Here is an 18,704-nt window from a genome sequence, read left to right on the forward strand (position 1 = left end):
ACACGTTGTTCGTGGCGGCTCGTTCATGGCTAGAACAATACGAGGAAGGAAAGCATGAGCTTGGCCGCGAGCGCCGTACATGAAGAGGTTGCTTTACTCTCCACAGATCTGGAAATCTGGACGAATTTGACAAGTACAACGAGATGGTGGGGGCCTGAATGCGGGGCTAAGGACTGGAGGAGAACTCACTGGCGGTCATCGGTGGCTGTGAGTGGAGGAGATGGGGAGCTCGTCGGTGGTCGTCGGCGGCTGTGAATGAAGGAGACGGGGAGGAGAGAGAAAAATTCTAGCCAGATTTTCTTTTATTTTTTATATTTGTCTAGGTCATCCACGGGTGTCGAGCTGTGATTGGGATTTAGCGAAAAGTACACACCATGTCAGCCTATGACCTGGCAGAAAGTTAAAAAATAAAAAATAAAAAAGGAAAAGGATTGAGATGGGGCATGAAGATGCGCGCGAGGTTTTTGTCGAGATCAAGAAAAGGAGATGGGCATGCCCAATCGCACTACATATGAAAGGGACTGAACTATCGAACTACAACTTACGCAATTAATTTTTGACTCATTCGTGACCTCCTTATTATCTCATTTCAAGATTTTTGATATACCAATCGAAAAATTTCGCATAGGAAGGGTAATTAAACTATTAGAAGAAGGTGATTTGATAATTAATTTGTAAATCCAAGTATTGCTGTGTACATACACTCAGAAACAGGAGATGCAGTTCCTGAGTTTGATCATATACCATCAAAATCTTCTAATTTGCAAAGATCTTTCAGTGTGACTAATTGTTCTCATATGTCTTCTTCTTCTTTGTCAATTTTGTTGCCCGATCAACTCCGCTGGGAGGCCCAAGGTGTGCTTTCGTAGCATCCGTAAGGGCATTTGATGAATCTTGGTAAGATTAAGGAGCAATGTGGTTGGAGTTAACTTTCACATCGAATGCAGCTGGCCTTGCAAGTTTTCCATAAGAAAACGTTTTATCAAGCAAGCATTGCAGTATTTATTTATCGCATTGTATGTCCTTCCCGGAAGTCTACTGGCTATGCTGGCCCAACTACAAGCGGGAAAATGTGATATAAATATAAAATTATTTCAAGATAGCAATGACCATAGTTCGTGCTTGTTAGTAGAATCTTAAACTTGATAGTTCACGTACGGTTTAGATTCTTGGTTGTGGGGATTGCCCCACTTATGCGTCACGTTATTGTCTTTCTCGGTATAAGCATTCCAATTTTATTGCCCCATTCACAGAGCCACACAGCACCCGAGGTCCAAAGTGCCATCTAATTGTCAAAAGGGTGACCTAAGTTGAGCGGAAGTGTGGTCAGACGTCCCCAAAACGGGGCTTGGACCAAAATCGGAGATTTTTAATTTCTTTGCATCACAAGCCAACCTCCACAGTACCTCCGAAAGCATGATTTGCCCTGATCGCGGTGTCGTGAGTATTAGGTGCCTGAAGATGGCTCATGCAGAAGAAAAACATGAATTGGCGACATCCATTTTTTCGGGAATATCACTAATATCAGTCGAAAAGAATACTTTTTTTAGTGATTGGTTATATTATAAGTGCCTTTCATGATCCTTTTCTAGAGGGGGAATCCAAAAGCTAAAACGGAAATCCTAATTTATCTGCGATTAACTCATGTCTTGGATTGTTTAATATTCTAAAGGCGATATTAATGATGACAAGAGTATCAGTAACACAACAAGGTCGTTATTGTCTAGTTGTGACAGGACAATGCTATTAAAGAGTGATCAATCATTGAACCTATAAGGTAACATTGAATGAATAAACAAATCCTACTTAATTCTGTCTAGATTACAATTATATAAATATTGTATTAAGGTTTTCGTCATGAGAGCTCGTTTGACATATAATTTTTGGGAGAATTACCAAAAAGTCCTAAACCTATTGTAATTGTGCCAATTTAGTCCTAAACCTTTATAATTGTGTCAATTCAGTCCATCCGCCAAAATTGGCGCCCGCTAACGTGGATGCCAACCGCCGGCAAACGATTTTTTAATAATTTTTTTTTGAATTTTTCTTCTTTTTTTTTTCCTTATCTTCTTCTTCCTCGGCCGGCACCAATCGGCCAGCCGGGAGGCAAGGGCCGGGCGAGGTCAACCTCGCCGGCCACCGGTGAGGCTTGCCCCCACCGGCCACCGGGCGAAAGCAAGGCCGCCGTCGCCTAGCCAAGGCGAGGCTCGGGCAAGGCTCGCCGCCGTGGCCGGCAGGGGCAAGCCTTGCCCAGCCGATGGTGGCCTCGCCCAACAACGGTGGCCTCGCCGGTGGGCCGATGAGGCCGCCGTCACCAAATCTGGCGAGGCTTGACCTCACCATGGCTAGGCAAGGCCGAGCCTCGCCTTGGCTGGGCGACGGCGGCTCGCTGTCATTAGGTGAGGCCCACCCCGCCGGCCACTAGCAAAGGCGAGCCTCGCCCGGGGGCCGACGAGGCTAACCTCAATGACCCTCGCCTCGCCCGGCCCGCCGGTGCCAACCGAGGAAGAAGAAGATAGGGAAAAATTCAAAAAAATTAAAAAATTAAAAAAATTATTAAAAAATCGTTCACCGGTCGGCCGGCGTCCCACGTCAACGCCAGCCGGCCAATTTTGGCTGGATGGACTGAATTGGTACAATTTTAAAAGGTTTAGGACTAAATTAGCCAAAAAAAAAAAGTTTATGATTGAATTGGCATAATTGCAATAGGTTTATGACTTTTTTAGTAATTCTCCCTATAATTTCTCTTGCAAAGACAAAAACCAACCTCAGTCGCCAATCGGGTAGCCTTGGAGGTTAGAGCGTCACTCATTGTGGCCGAAGTAGCGGTCCTGTGAGATGCCGAGAGTTTCAAGACAGGGCAGAGAGAGAGAGAGATGTGTGAGCTCAACCATCTCGCTCACGCCTCACGGAGCCTCGAGGCCAGAGCAATCATGTGCGGTGGTCAAAAAGTAGCTCACGGTGGTCGTGTGAGAAGGGCAAGAGTCTTTTGGAGAGTCAAGACAAGAGGGAGGAGGAGGAATAGGAGGAAAGGCCGGGATTAGAAAGGAACTTTGAAGAAGAGAGGGCAAAGTAAAAAAAATTCTAGAGCATTACATGCAAAAGTTTATGTGCTTATTCTATAAAACTCGATTGCCATTCAATTCTCATTCCATTCTATTATTGGGTAGTAGTAAAGTGGAAAGTAGCCTTACATTTATTGAAACTGCTTGTGTAAAAGAGTCGATTTACATCATACCATCATCCATCTTGTTTAATAAATATCGAGCCATGGTTTCATGTAGATTCGAAAATTATTGCGCCAATAGACCTAGTTGTACCTTGATAACCAACTGGCATTAATGGGGCGAGAGAGAGTCGGCATACCTTGAACTTACAAAGCAACATTGAGTGAACAAACAGATCCCACTTCCCTCTGCCTAGATTATAATTAAACAAATATTGTATATAGGTTTACATCATGAGAGCTCGTTTGACATGTAAGTATTGTTAAAAACTGCTTGAGGTTGACAGCCCTTTAAGATGGGCAAATCGACAATGTCTCTTCTTCTTTGCCTTTTTCCAAGACAAAAGTAAAGATGATTCTCAAGAAACTATTTTGCAGAAAGATCAATACTCATTAAATGACAACAGTAAGTATAAGTTATTTGTTGATGATATTCTAAATATGTAAATTAAAAACACAGTTACAATCGGAGAACCCTTTTTCACAAGATCACTGAAAGTCCAATGGAAGCACATTGACTAGGCTCTCGCCCCACATAAAATAACAAAATTTGGGTTCTCCCGTTGGCTCTAGGCAGGCGATTATAGTCATGATCAGGTCTCCACATTATATAATATTGCATTTCAATGACCACAATGAAATGGCAAAACGGGCAAAAGACTAAATTCTGTAAGTTCACATTTTCATCTAGATTTACAAAAAGATTGAGAAAATTACCATGAAAAAGTGTTAAATCTATTGTAATCATGTCACGAAATAAGCAAATATTAAAAGGAATGCAAGTTTGCAATAAACCAAACCACTAAAAGATCCATGTTTAAATCCTCTCTCTTTGCTCATATTAATCTTTTGCTTGATGGAATTGCACTGAGCACCCTGATATTACACGATCCTGTGTATATCACTTATTGCTTATATTCTATATTACGCTTATATAATTCCGCATCTTTTGTCAAGTTTCGTGATATCACCTATTCATCTCCCAATTTGGATGTTTTACGTATGGTTTTGGACTCACATAGATTGTCGAACTGGCCATGCCTGTGGCCCACTTGCACAAAGGTTGCTAAAGCCTCCTTGTCCCGTCGACCGTTCTAGTCACCATCTACCAACTTTGTTGCTCATCTCAAATAATCCATGGGCCCATTCTCAATGAGGAACAACCAAACCGCACTAGTTTTTTTCTCAATCTACCCCACAAAAGAAAATCACCTTAATTCATGACGTATAAACTAAACATTTCTCTTCGCAGGTTTCAATGGAACTTCTAGGCTTTGTTCGGAAGAGCTCGGTGTGGTAAATTGGAGCCGAAAATACCCAAAAACAATTAAATTTTCCCCCTATTTTCCACCTAAATTGTCATGATTTTTTCTCAATCGCAATTGTGTGTTTTCAAAGGAGGATTGACAGGGTTGGAAGTGCGAAAATTATCAAAGCGGTGGGCTAAATAATCAACGTTAAATAATTTCTATTTGGTTCGTCTGGAAAATCGAGATCATCTATTCTTTCAATGCACGTGGACCGGAAGCATATGACGTATTATCCTCACACAATATGGAATTCGTCGTTCTTTAGGAGGATGGAATGACGATTTCCAATGGCTGATCACGGCTACCAAAGGCAAGGACCTAGCGGCAAGGCTTCTCAAGGTTACATTCTTAGCAACCATATATTGCATTTGGATGAAATGTAACCGTAGACATTCCCAAAAAAAGTCAAATGATGTCCCCACCATTGTGGCTAAAATTCGTAAACTTGGTAGAGGGCGAGCTTGTCGCAACCTCTTTTTTTGGCGCCCGATATGCGCAAGCGTCGACAAAGGCTAATTGTTTAATTAGGTCTATTAGGCTTAGCCCAGGCTCTCCCAAGCCCACCAATTCACAATTTATAGTTTGAGTTTTTTTAACCTATAAGTTAAATTTTTTTAAAAAAAAAAAATCGCCACTAATTAATTTGAGGTGGGTCGATTAGAAATTCAAGTAAAATATTGGGATAAATATTCGCTCCAGCACAATCAGAGAAATTAGAATTGGGAACTTGATTATACTAATTAATCACTAATGCTTTTTTTGGTACCTAATATTGTTTAAACCCTAAGGCTTTTGGATTTTCAAATGATTTTTCATGCATTTTTGGAGGAAAACAAATTTTGGTCTTTTTTTCTTTTGTTCTTTTTGAATGCACAAAGGCATTTTTGAATTTTTGATCTTTTTTGAAATATTTATAATTTTTTTGGCTTTTCTGGTTTTTGAGAAAACATAGGATATTTTTGGGTTTTTCTGATTTTTGGGAAAATATAGGATATTTTTGGGCTTTTCTGATTCTCTGGAAAACATAAAATATTTTTAGGTTTTTCTTTTTTTTTTTGAAAAATAAATTATTTTTATTTTTATTATTAAATATTATTTTTTATAAATATTATATTATTAGAAATGATCCGGGTTGGATCCCCGGCTTGGGTCCAACCCGGTTCACAGGCCTGGAGCGCGGGCTCGGCCTAGAGCCCTAGCCCGAGCGGCGACCCACGCCCGACCCGGTTGGTGACCCGGCTCGAACCAAACCCTACCCGTCCGTAACCCGCATCTGACCCAAATCTTGACCCGGTGTCACGTTCGCAGACCCGATTCCAAACTTTGCTCTCACGCGACCGCGGCCGTGGCTGAGAGGACGTCCGGGGTGGGTAGCGGCGACAAACGGCCACTCGGGTTGAGATGCAGGGGGAACGGCGGCGAATGGGGCGACTCCGTGACGGGGGCCTCGATCCGTAACGAGCTCCGCGTTCCAGAACAACGGTGGCTTGTGTCGGGGGCGGCAGCAAGGGTTTTGATGGACGACGCTGGCAGAGACGACAGCGGACGATGGCAGACGGCGACGGGAGTGACACGGACAGGCAGCAACGTCAACTCCGGCGTCTTCTGACAGCCCGAGCTCTGGCAACGGCGAGGATGGAAAACCCAGAACGCCGCACAAGGCGTAGGGGGAGGGAGGAGTGACCGGAGGTGCTCCCACCTAGCACAGCAACGATGGAGGCAAGTAGCGGTAGAGGACGACGGCATTCGACGGCGCGAGGCTCGCCGAGGCTGGGGAACGGCTACGTCGTCGTGGGACAGAGCGGCAGCAGCAACTGACGTCAGGCCAAAGAGCTTCAGGGCGGCCGAGCTTTTGGGTGGTCGTCAAGGCGGCAAGCGGCACCACGGCTGGTCGTCAGGGCGACGGCGGGGGACGCCGCAATGGCGACGGGACCGGGATGAGTCCCGAATCTCTCAGATCTCCCTCTCTCAACCCTAATTTCTCCTTCCCAAAACCTCGCTCACTTTTTGTTAATGTCATCGGCATGCGAGTCGAGTGCCGGCTTTAGTGTTGCTTTGTATTCAATGCCCATCAATGAGGACGACCTCCCGTGCTCCTTGGATGGAGTCAACAAATCATCTATCCGCACGCCGGCCACTCTTGCATTGACTGGTTGAGATCGCATCATATAGCGAGCACAGCCTGATTCATTTAGGATAACATTGTCATTGGAAATCGTCATTCCATCCTCCTAAAGAACGACGAATTCTATATTGTGTGAGTCGGCCACTGCGATCTCAACCAGCCAATGCAAGATCGGCCGATGTGCGGAGAGACGATTTGTTGACTCTGAATGGGCAACTGAGCCATCCAAGAAGCACGGGGAGGTCGTCCTCCATGTTAGGGTCTACACTCAGTGATGGGCATTGACTACAAAGCAAACACTAAAAGTCGGTGGAGAAGCTTGAAGAGTTAATCATCCTTCAGCAACAGTCCAAAGAAACTGCTGTTAGGATTGAGGAGAAGAAAGATCGTCTTGTGCAACTCTATTCGTGTGTTGATCAGGTAAGTACTTAGATTAATTCTCTTAGAACTGAAAGCTTTTGCCTTTCTGGTGAAAACTATGATACCAATGAAATTACTGATCTGTTGGCGAAGTTGGAAAGAGAAACTGGCGATGACTTCCAGCTTACTTAGTGCGGGGTGTATCGACAGGCTCGGCAAGAGGTTGGCAATGTAGGCTTTTGGTCAGGTTGGATTTAGTAGCAATAGCTTGTTCTGGGTAGTCAACAGCATTTGAAACAATTGTTCGATTTCAATATCGAAGAGTTATGATACTGTGCTTGATATACTTTTAGAACAAAACAGTTCATTCAATTCATCATTGCAGACACAAGTTAGGAATTCTATTAATTTTTACAATTTTTTTTCTCTGTCAATGCCAAACATAGTTTAGGAGCTGTGGAAGCATATGTATGGGTGTCTTTTGTGAACAAACTAGCTAAAAGTTATTACTAATGTCAGGAAAAATACCGTAGGCTAATGCATGCTTTATTTTGTTTCTGTAGAAGTACACGTAGAAGTGCTTCATCTGTAACATCTGAAGGACAATAGCGGTATATTGCATCATGAGAATTAGCATAACACAAGAACTTGTGGTCTACTTTTCTGTTCTTTCCTCGTATTGGCAAAAGCTCTAATACAAGAATTTTGCTCAGCTTGAGGGTCAAACAAATCTACTGAAGCAAAAAATGCAAGACTATATTGATAGATGTTCAGTGGAGGCGCAAAGGATTGGAGAGGACGTCAAAGTGGCAGCTCATAAGTTGAACATGCAGGAAAGAGAAGCTGTAGAGGCCCTGAAGGTGTGCTATGGTCTAATCATTTGATTTTTAGCACTGAAATAGATGGCTGGAAATCTCTTGTGCTGTAGATAAATAGAATTTAAGTCATGTCATGCAATCAGTAGGATCCCTCCTTTAGGAATGTCGTCGATTGATCTTCGATACTGAAATCGAACAATTGTTTCAACTGTTGTTGACTACCCAGAACAAGCTATTGCTACTCAATCCCCCTTGGCCAAAAGCCACATTGCCAACCTCTTGCCGAGTCTGTCGATACACCCTGCACTAAGTAAGCAGCACAAGAGATTTCGAAAAAACAACCGAGAATATGAGGATTTATGATGATATTGTATAACGAGATGAAGACCAGTCTCTCAGAGATTGCCAATGCTATCTCACCAGACTATAGAGCCTCCTTGCCTACACAATTAAGCCCGGTGATTTGAAGCATGTGAATTGTCAAAAGCAGAAAGCTATACAACATCATCATAAATCCTCATATTCTCGGTCATTTTTTCGATCAATCCATTGCTTGCTTCTAAACTCCCTGGTCTCTTTGCGATTTGGGTTCACAATTGCATCATTATGTACATGGCATATTGTTCTTAAGCAAGCCAAAGTGTCTTCTAGTCTTTTTCATTTGCCATTGTCCTCTTGCACCCGCTTGAAAATGAATTTGTCAATCAAGTCAAACTTTGCAGGGTTTGCAATATTTGAGGTATTATAATGAAATACTTGAGCCAACAATTCCCTAAGGTTTAGGCAGAGAAAATATTCAGTGGTTTGTGCGCGCCACATCATCCGCTGACGTGGCGCGCACGTTCCATTCAGATATCGACAGGTGTCCTGTGGGACCCGCCAGAAGATGGGAGGGCTGGCTTGGCTCGGCTCAAGTCACTGGCAGAAGAAAAGACGTCACGCTCTCGCCCAAAACATTTCTCCCTCCTCAATTGAACTTTCTGCAATTTTTTTTTTCTCTTACTCTCTCTCGAGACTGCGTTTCCTTCTCCACGCATCCCATCTCCTCTGCTTCCGCCTTCGGCTCCGACTCCGCCTTTGACTGTTCCCGTGGAGATTGAGCACAAGGTTTGTGCTCGCGTTGGTCTCCGCCTCCGTGCATTCCCCTCCTCCGCCTCCTTCGCCTCCGCCTGCCCAAAAGCCTCGCCGGTCATCTGCCTCTAGCATCCTCCGTCTCCGGCATCTGCTCATCCTCCCCATCCCGCCGGCCTCCGCCACGAAGTGATCAGCCTCCGGCAGGAGGGAGGCGGCCTTGGTCTCGTTCCCGAGCGGCACCAGGCTCCCCGCTGCTGACTGGGCGTTGTTCCTGACGCTGGGCTGCTCGGTCACGAGGGAGATCTTGGCGGACCTGGGCAGGGTCGACGGCGCGGAGAAGAAGGAGAGGCGCGGGCTAGAGAAGGATTTTCCTAGACGTGAACCGGCTGTACCAGCACCGGGAGCTAGGGATTTTCCTGGACGTGAACCGGATCTGCTTTACGAGCGAGTTCATGGAGGAGATGGAGCCCAATTCCAAGCCGCGTTCAAGATGATGGAGGAGCTGGAGATGGGTGCGATGGCGAACCGGACGAGGGCCGCATGGTCGGGCACCACTGGTCGTGGAAGTCGGAGCTCTCGCCGACCCGATCCTGAAGGCGCAAGTTGAGAGCACGCTTGACCCCGTCTCCGCATTTTCGCCCGACGTGGTCGCCGTAAGGTCGGTTACTGAATTCCGTTCGTTGTTACTCTCCCCGTGGTAAGAGACGCTATAGTTCCTACGTTTTTTTTTTTTTTTTTTTGGTTCTTTAATCGGTTTGCTATCGTAGTTGCCTGTGTTAGATTCCTGGTAAATGTGAACATTGTCTTAGTCGCTCCTGAAAGCGTGAGCTGAGGATAAATTGAAGTGGTTTATGGTGGAATAGATGGAGAGCTTATTTACGAATCAGTCACTTGAAATGACCGTGTATGGAAATCTCCTACTCTGAGACGTGGTAGTTTCAAAATGACAACTCAAAAGATTCCGATTAATGTCAGCATGAAATTCAGTTTTTGATCGTTGGTTTTCTTTTAGGGTGCTTAGCTGACCATTGGACACGGACGCAATGATTGACTTGATTATGTTTGATGCTTAATTTGCAAGTTAAGCCTCCTCCTACTTCTCCCATGGATCGCTTACTCAAGTACTTTCGGTTGGAATTGGGGGTTCAACTCTTGGACCACAGTTTGTTGCAGAGGCATTGGCTCCCGATAATCCTCCATTGAAGGTGTCTTCAGACATTGTAGATGAGTTGGTGGTGGCTTGTTTGTCTTCGTCCTTTCTTGCCGTTTCTACTAGTTAAAATTATTTCTCAAGTCTTGGCAACTATTCCCTCAAGTGAGCAGTTCTCTTAATGCTATACTTCCTACTTGGATTAGTTGTGATGTCATTCCACAAGCTTGGCCGAGCTTCGACAAATCGGTGAAGGTAGCCTCTGTGTTCCAATTGGGCTCCGCACAGGGATATTAGTCTCAAGTTGCACTCTCCAATCAGGTGGCTTTTTGATCTACAACCCCAACTTCCCCCTTTGGATAACGGGGACTCATCCTTTCCAACCATTCGGTGGGATAGTTGGCCTTACATTCTCTTTGGTGTTGGCAATTATGTTCTATCCGAGAGAAGCCGCCATGAAAAAGGAACTTACAAGACCCATACGGGAGTAGCTACATGACTAGTGGATTGATGCACGATTTGGAGAGTATGGAACTCTCTGCATTCTATTTCTGGGTAGGCGCATCGATAATGGGAGATGGCTTTAGCCTCCGCCGGTTTTTTTTCTTCTTTTACTCATGAAGGTGTAGATAGAAATAGAATACCTCGGAAATAGAAGGCAATTTTGACAGAGCGTGTTGTGTCGATGCATGTATCAATAACGGAATCAATATTAAATTGTACAGCACGAGCTCTCTCCACCTCCTGTTCTTTTGTATTGATTGTCCTCTCTCCATACATCAGATGTGTACAGCTGACTGGAACAATCAATTCCAATATACAAGTTTTCCTTGTGATTTATTTTAAGACTTGTTTTGCCTCAGCAATTTTTATTTTTTGGATAGTCTTGTGCTATATCCATATCCAACCATTTGGATGCACATTGCTAGCTTAAAAGCAAAGGAAAAATGGTTGAACGTGAACTTACAAGTGGAAGACGACAGGTAAATTGAGGGGACACTGGGGAAAAGAAGAAAGAAATTTCATTGAATTGACTTTTTTAAGAACCTAACCCAACATACATTCACAGCAGAAAGAAGCAAAAGAAAGATTGATGAAAGCAGTTGCAAAGAGAAAAGCAAAAAGAAAAGCAAAAGAAAAGGCTCTCTTCCAATCCAATGCAATGGCAATTATTCCTCAACTCTCGAGAGAATTTGGAGCTATCTGCCTCCTGAGATCTGCCCTTTTGTTCACCTCTAACTCACTCAACGGCAAGGGGAACCAACTCGGCCTGTCAAGACAAAGGAGCAGTGTGTGAATATCCGAACAAGGAGTCAAAATATGTGTGCAGATTGTCGCGCTCATGATCTGATGAGAAGCCGAGTCTCTTACCAATTTTCGATACTTGAAGACATAGAACATTTCCAGGTAGCAGCGGCTCTCAAGACGGTCGAGATTCGAGACGTGCTTCCAGAAGCCGTACACCGCCGTCAAGTTGAGCAGCCTCTTGGAGTAAATTTGCCATGTATACCTGCCAAAAGCAAAGCACCACATGTTACCCACATGTTTCTTGAACAAATTGAAATGTGCTCTTTTTCCTTATCAAAGATTGAACCTAACAAGAATCCCAGTCCTTACTTCTCGATTCTCTGCATCGCCCCGTGATATCTTGTCCCAGTGGCTCAGGTCAACTTTGCACTTCTCGAAGAAGTCCACAAGGATCTCCACTGCCTGATCCCCGTGATAAGGATCAATGTGGAATTCAGACTTGCCGTGCACAATGATCTCAGCAGGACCGCCTTTGCAAGTTGCAAAGGTCAGCAATCCACATGTCATGGCCTCCACCACGGTCAGTCCAAAAGCCTCGTAGAGAGCAGGCTGCACAAATGCTCCCCTCATGTCGCAGATGTACCGGTAAAGCTCTCTGTTCCTCACCCGGTTCATCTGGGAGGAGACCACTTGAACTGGCCATTCAAATTGTACATCTCAATCAGCCCGTACATCTTTTTCATCTCGGCTTGCTCTTCCAAGTCCTTAGATTCCTTCCTCCAGTCACCACCGACCACAACCAAGTTGACCAGCGCTCTCAGGCGGGTGTTATTTCCGTACCACTCGACCAGCCCAGTTAAGTTCTTGACACAGTCTAGTCTTGCCATGGTGAACAAGATTGGCTTGTTCCGGTCCTTCAATACGCATCTGTTTTGACATTAACCAACACATCCATGTCAGCATTTGTTTGAGCTTGAACATTATCATTCAAAACACAGGATGCTAACGTAGGTCCAAGTCCAGTATGGGAGGGGAAAAAAACTCCAAAAACTCACAGGGTGTTCCTTGTTCTCCACATCGCTGAACAGGAGTTCTTCGATCTCAGCATGGAAAGATTTCAACCTTCGCTTCTCCTCCGTGTAGGAGAAATAAATGCTCATATCAGATCCTGGCGACACGATGTCGAATTTGGGATCGAAAACATCAATGCCATGGACAACTCGGTACAGTCCAGGAAGTATAAACGCGGTGTGACTTTCATATTGCCCAACCATGTCCTTGCTGAAAACATATAATTATATGAGCAGTTTAGCACATTGCGGTGGATGGTGGATGGAGGAGCATTTTAGCATGAATCCACATCGAAAGCAAGATCGGTTACCTTCCGGCAATCTCTGGAAGGTGCTGGTGATTTTAAAGTCGGTGGTTCATGGCTATGAGATCTGCTGTAAACTGGCAAGAGAAATGATATTTTTCCTCGAACTTTTCCGGTAGATGTCGATTCCGGGTATTAGGTCTTCTCAAAGGCATGAGCTATCATGCACTTTGCATAACAAATCAGAAGAAACTAATATTTAGCATTTGGTCTTTGATTAATCATAGTGCCACTATAGAGAGTAAAACTAGGAAGGGACAAACCTGCGTAACGCCCAACTTATGGGCCAGCAAAGAAGCAACAATGTTACCATCATTGTAATTGCTGATGATCAGATCGGGCTTGCCTTGTAGTTCTCCAGCAATTTCATTGGCGACATCCTGATGAGAGAAGATGAGGTTAGTCTTCATATTACAAAAGATTGGAATGTCAACAAGAAATCCTAGCAAAGTATAATCTTATGAGCTAATATACCTCAGTGTATGCTTCCAAGTAAGGCCGCACTTCAAATCGTGAAATCCACTTTCGCACCATCCCTTTCTCCGTTCTAAAGGGAACTCGAAGAATGTGGGAGTATTCTGTTCCAAAAACCTTTTCAAGACGCTGGTTGCACGTGGTTCCTACTGCATCAGGAAGAAGACGAGTGACCTGCAGCCAAAAGGGGCAGGACACAAAACAAACATAACGAGTTAGTTGGATTGGCCAGCAAAAAACTATTCCAATATCAGTGAAAAAGCAAGAACCTACAATGAGGATCCGAGGAGTAATATCCAGCCCTTGTTGTTTGATATGGTGAAGCATCTCACTCTCCAATGCACGAACTTGGTCCAAGATGTACACAACCTACAAAATGTGAACAACGCATGATGATGGAATTGCATGTAGAAATACTGACAAGAGATGCTAAATCAATATTTGAGACAATCAATGACCTGGCCACCGGTATCAGGATATCCGAGGACATCATCTTGGGCAAAGTAACCGTGAGGCGACATGATAACAACGTTAAAGACCATGGGGATTCTTCCCAAGAAATTCTCAAGGGTGCATGGATCAGGAGCCTCAAGTAGATCCAGAAGAAGCCGAATCATTTCAAGCGCACGCTTGGCGGTGTCGGCCCATCCCCTCTCTAGCCCAATTTCCTGAAACTTGTGCTTGAACTGAGAGTAAGGTGTCTCAGGTTTGAGGGCAGAGAGGTACTCCTCTGCCTTCCTCAGGACATGTTGGAGCGAGAAGATATTTTGAATTCTTGTGTTGACCATCATGTTCTGCATCACAGATCAGCATAAATGAGTCTCAAGTAATTGTTTGTGAAAAAAAAAAAGGATTCAGTCCATGCATCTAAAATATGAGCAACTCTAAACTGTCCTTTCAACAGTCATGAAGTTATGTGAATGTCGCAATGTTTCCTTTGAGTTGTCATTACACAATCTTGTTAATACAATTGAGTGATACGCACGGCACATAAGAAGTAGATCCAAGAGAGTGAGATGAGTGTTATCTGCCCATGGGCTTACCTTTCCTTTGTAGCAATGAACTTGAAGGAACTCAAGCAGAGGGTGCAAGCTCTCCTTGTCATGGAAGAGCTTTGCCGAAAGGTGGCGGTTGAGGAACTCCACTCCATTTCCAATGGACTTCAAAAGAGTTGGGCAGGGAAATTGGGCGGTGAATGGCTCAAAGTCCAATTCAAGCACAAAGTTTCCATTCAAACTGCAACAGAGTAAGCAGCATTCATTTGCATATTATAGATCTCATGATGTAATGCCGTGACGCCAACAATCCACAAATTCGAGTAACCTACGGTCCTTCCGCCAAAAGCAAAGCATGCTAGCATCCATGTGGTGGTAAAAGCCAAAAATGAAAAAAGAAAGACTTACTTTTTATCGACAAATTCTTCCTTGAAATGAAGGAACTCGGTCACTTGCAACTCCTCAACAACAAGGGCATGGATATTTACCCTAATGTACTCCCACACACCGGGCCTGGGACGCACAGCAAGGGCAATCCATGGAGGCAAGACTATTGCTTCCTAAAGAACAAAAGCATATAGATAGAACAGAGAGATCAAACGTAAAAAGATATTTTTCATACACAATAATGCATACTAGAAGAGCTAATACCTGACTGTGTCTCAGAGTACACAGCCTAGGTATTGCCCATGGAGATCAAACGGAAAAAGATATTTTTCATACACTTTCATTAATCGGAATCTTCTGAGTAGTCATTTTGAAACTACTACGTCTCACAGTAGGAGATTTCCATACACGGTCATTTCAAGTGACTGATTCGTAAATGAGCTCTCCATATATTCCACCAAAAACCACTTCAATTTATCCTTAACTCACGCTTTCAGGAGCGACTAAGACAATGTTCACATTTACCATAAATCTGACACAGGCAACTACGATAGCAAACCGATTAAAGAACAAAAAAAAAAAAACGCAAGGAACTACAGCCTCTCTTACCACAGGGAGAGTAACAACGAACGGAATTCCAGAACTGACCTTACCGCTGACCACGTCGGCAGCGAAATTGCAGACGGGGTCGAGCGTGCTCTCAATATGCACCTTCAAGATCGAGTCGGCGAGAGCTCCGACTTCCACAACCAATGGTGCCCGACCATGCGGCCCTCGTCCAGTTCGCCATCGCACCCATCTCCAGCTCCTCCATCAACTTGAACGCGGCTTGGAACTGGGCTCCATCTCCTCCATGAACACGCTCGTAAAGCCAATCCGGCTCACGTCCAGGTTAATCCCTATCTCCCGATGCTGGTACAGCCGGTTCACGTACCTCCTCCACAGCAAGCGGGAATCCTTCTCCAGCCCGCGCCATCGACCCCGCCCAAGTCCGCCGAGATCTCCCTCGCGACTGAGCAGCCCAAATAAGTCGAGAACAATGCCCAGTCAGCGGGGGGAGCTCCGGTGCCGCTCGGGAACGAGGCCGAGGCCGCCTTCCTCTGCCGGAGGCCGGTGGGACGGGAGGAGGAGCAGATGCCGAGACAGAGGACGCTAGAGGCAGATGACCGGCGAGGCTTTTGGGCAGGCGGAGGCGAAGGAGGCGGAGGAGGCGAAGGAGGGGGATGCACGGAAGCGGAGACCAAGTGAGCACAAACCTTGTGCTCGATCTCCACGGGAACAGTCGGAGGCGGAGTCGGAGCCGAAGGCGGAAGCGGAGGGGGTGGGATGCGTGGAGAAGGAAACGCAGGTCTCGAGAGAGAAAGTAAGAGAGAAAAAAAATTGCAGAAAGTTCAATTGAGGAGGGAGAAATGTTTTGGGCGGGAGCGTGACGTCTTTTCTTCTGCCAGTGACCCGAGCTAAGCCGAGCCAGCCCTCCCATCTTCTGGCGGGTCCCACGGACACCTGTCGATATCTGAATGGAACGTGCGCGCCACGTCAGCGGATGACGTGGCGTGCACGAACCACTGAATATTTTCTCGTTTAGGCGAGTCGGATGTAATCACGAGAGGATATTCCCTAAGGTTTAGCCAACTATTCATTTATTTTTGTAAGCAAGGTAAGCGATTATTTTTGGGAATTTTTTTTTAAATCACTCATTTTTCGCGAAACGAATGGAAAATACACCAATCTTCATTTATATTTGTCCAGGTCATCCATATGTGTCTAGTTGTGATTGGGCTTTAGTGGAAAATACATACCGCGTTAGCCTATGACGTGGTAATAAGTGACTACTTATACATAAAAAGAGTGATCTACATTTAAATTTTAAAATGCAAATAATTCTTTTTAGAAATACTCTATGCATTGATCAGTGAAATAGTATGATGGCATCAAATCTTTGCATTATCAAGATCGCATGCAAGTAGTATGAGTGGTATGATGAGGGTTCAAGGTGTGTCCAAAACTTATTATATTGTTAGTTTGTACGTATAATGCGTTAAAGACGCCATAGACGGCAAGAAAAGTATAATAGGTGCACAACACATTAAGTTAATTTGACATGAAATTAGAGAATGTGAATTTGGACTTACGTCAAGAGATCTCAAAACCATATGCATTTTTGGCTCGATCATCAGTAAACTAGGCGAGAGCTAATCAATACTTACCAATCCATGACTTCTAGCCCTAGTCCCACCCATATACGTGGCTTAAGGTAATAAGAACGTCAGAATTGAAGACTAAATAAATGGCATAGACAATTTTTTTTTTTTTTTTTGCGATAAATAATAGAGAACAATATCTCTTCATCACTGTGTTAAGAGGTTAGAGAACATAAAGGGGACAAGAAATTCAAAGCTTTTTGCAAACCTAGATATTATGACAAATTGCTTTTTTCCCCTCATCACTACGCGTGCTTCCCAACTACCATGCACGATGCAATGAGATACATCCGACTATAACTTGCTGTTTTTCTTTCATATGGTCCATCAAAATCATGCGATACCGACTCTTTTGCATTAATTTCTTCTTCTTCTTTTTCCTTTATGTTTTTGTTTTGCTTTGTACTGAGTGAATGAATAGAACCTTCGTTCAATTTCATGATTTTAGTGATTGTTGAAAGTCTAATCCCAATTACTTTTTTTTTTGTCAGATAATTCCAGTTAGTTGTTGTTATAGATGAAACCAGATATTTTTAGGTGTTTTTTTGTTTTTTCAATAAGATTTGTTTTTAGGTTAAAAGCTACACCTTTATATTAATGATGGCAAGACGCTAGCTATCAATATGCTGAAAAAGAAAATAGAGAGGCAAGAAAAAGAGAGAATAAAAAAGTGAGTTTTTTTATGAAGATTTTCAATGTCTTTATGCCCTAATCTTGAGAAAAAAATTATCATTGTATTCCAACTTTTTTCGAAATCTAGTGGATTCGTACAGTGCCTTTACGTGGAGGCATAGCTCAGGCTCAAGTGAACTTCGTTAATAAATTTTCTAGCGTTTTCTTTTGATTATGTTCTTTTATTATTATATTATGCTGGGTGAATTATTTGCGAGCGTTATTTTTTTGAAATCAACATGCAATTTCGCAATAATTGGTATCAGAGCCTGGATTGGCTAATCGAAAACATCGAAGGTTTTTCGATGACGTTTGATTGATAACAAATAATATAACAGAAGATAAAATCAGAATCGATAAGTTCGATGGGCAGGATTTCGGATGGTAAAAACTACAAATCGAGGATTATTTTTATAAAAAAGATTTCTATGGGGTTGGAAACCCGAGATGGCAGAAGTGGATCTGATAGCAGAAGCCGAATAGAAAATTCTTGATCGAAAGGCATTATTGCAATTCGTCTAGGGTTAACGAAAAAGACAAGATACCATATCGCAAAAGCAAAAACTACAAAAGAAGCCATGGATATTATAATGAATATTTATGAGAAGCTGTCTACATCAAATTAGGTATATTTGCTGAAGAAACTAGTTAATATGAAGTTATTTGACAAAGGTTCTGTGGTAGAGCATATTAATAGTTTCACGCAGATCACGGGTCAATCGAAATCTACAGACATGAATTTAGATATGAAGCTTCAAGTTTTATTATTTTTATGTTCTCTTCTAGAAAGTTACAATACTATAGTGTAGGGAATTTCGAGCACCATGAAAGATGATTTAATTATTGATGATGCTGTGAGTAGTATCATGGATGAAGAGATGCGAAAGGAAGTTTCAGGTGGAGAAAATTTTTTAGCATCTAAATCTTCAACGGTACTCGCAGTGGAAAACCGTGAAAGAAGTAAAAGTAGAGGAAAATTCAGTTAGTGTGGCAGATCACAATTAAGGGGTAAGAGATAGGTTGCAAAATATGAGTGTTGGTTTTGTCACCAAATCGAATACCGGAGGTTTTAGTGTGAAGCCTACAAAAAAAAACAGCAAGGTGAGAATTAAGGAGTTAATGTGGTTAGCGATAAATCTTTACTAAATAACTTATATTTGTCTGTAGGGTTTGACTTGATGACAGATAAATGGTTTATTGATTCCAATGCTTCTTTTCATTGCATCTTGCAAAGAGACATATTTGATGATTATGCTAGTGGAGATTTTGGACAAGTGGTTGTGGGAAAC

At 43.5% G+C, this 18,704-nt stretch overlaps 1 pseudogene; it reads right to left on the reverse strand.

The window, feature by feature from the left end:
* Positions 1-5,865: 5,865 nt before the first annotated feature.
* Positions 5,866-15,518, reverse strand: LOC104439611 (annotated as a pseudogene).
* Positions 15,519-18,704: the final 3,186 nt, after the last annotated feature.

The sequence above is a fragment of the Eucalyptus grandis genome, chromosome 3 (genome assembly GCF_016545825.1).
Source record: "Eucalyptus grandis isolate ANBG69807.140 chromosome 3, ASM1654582v1, whole genome shotgun sequence".
In the NCBI taxonomy this organism is placed as follows: domain Eukaryota; kingdom Viridiplantae; phylum Streptophyta; class Magnoliopsida; order Myrtales; family Myrtaceae; genus Eucalyptus; species Eucalyptus grandis.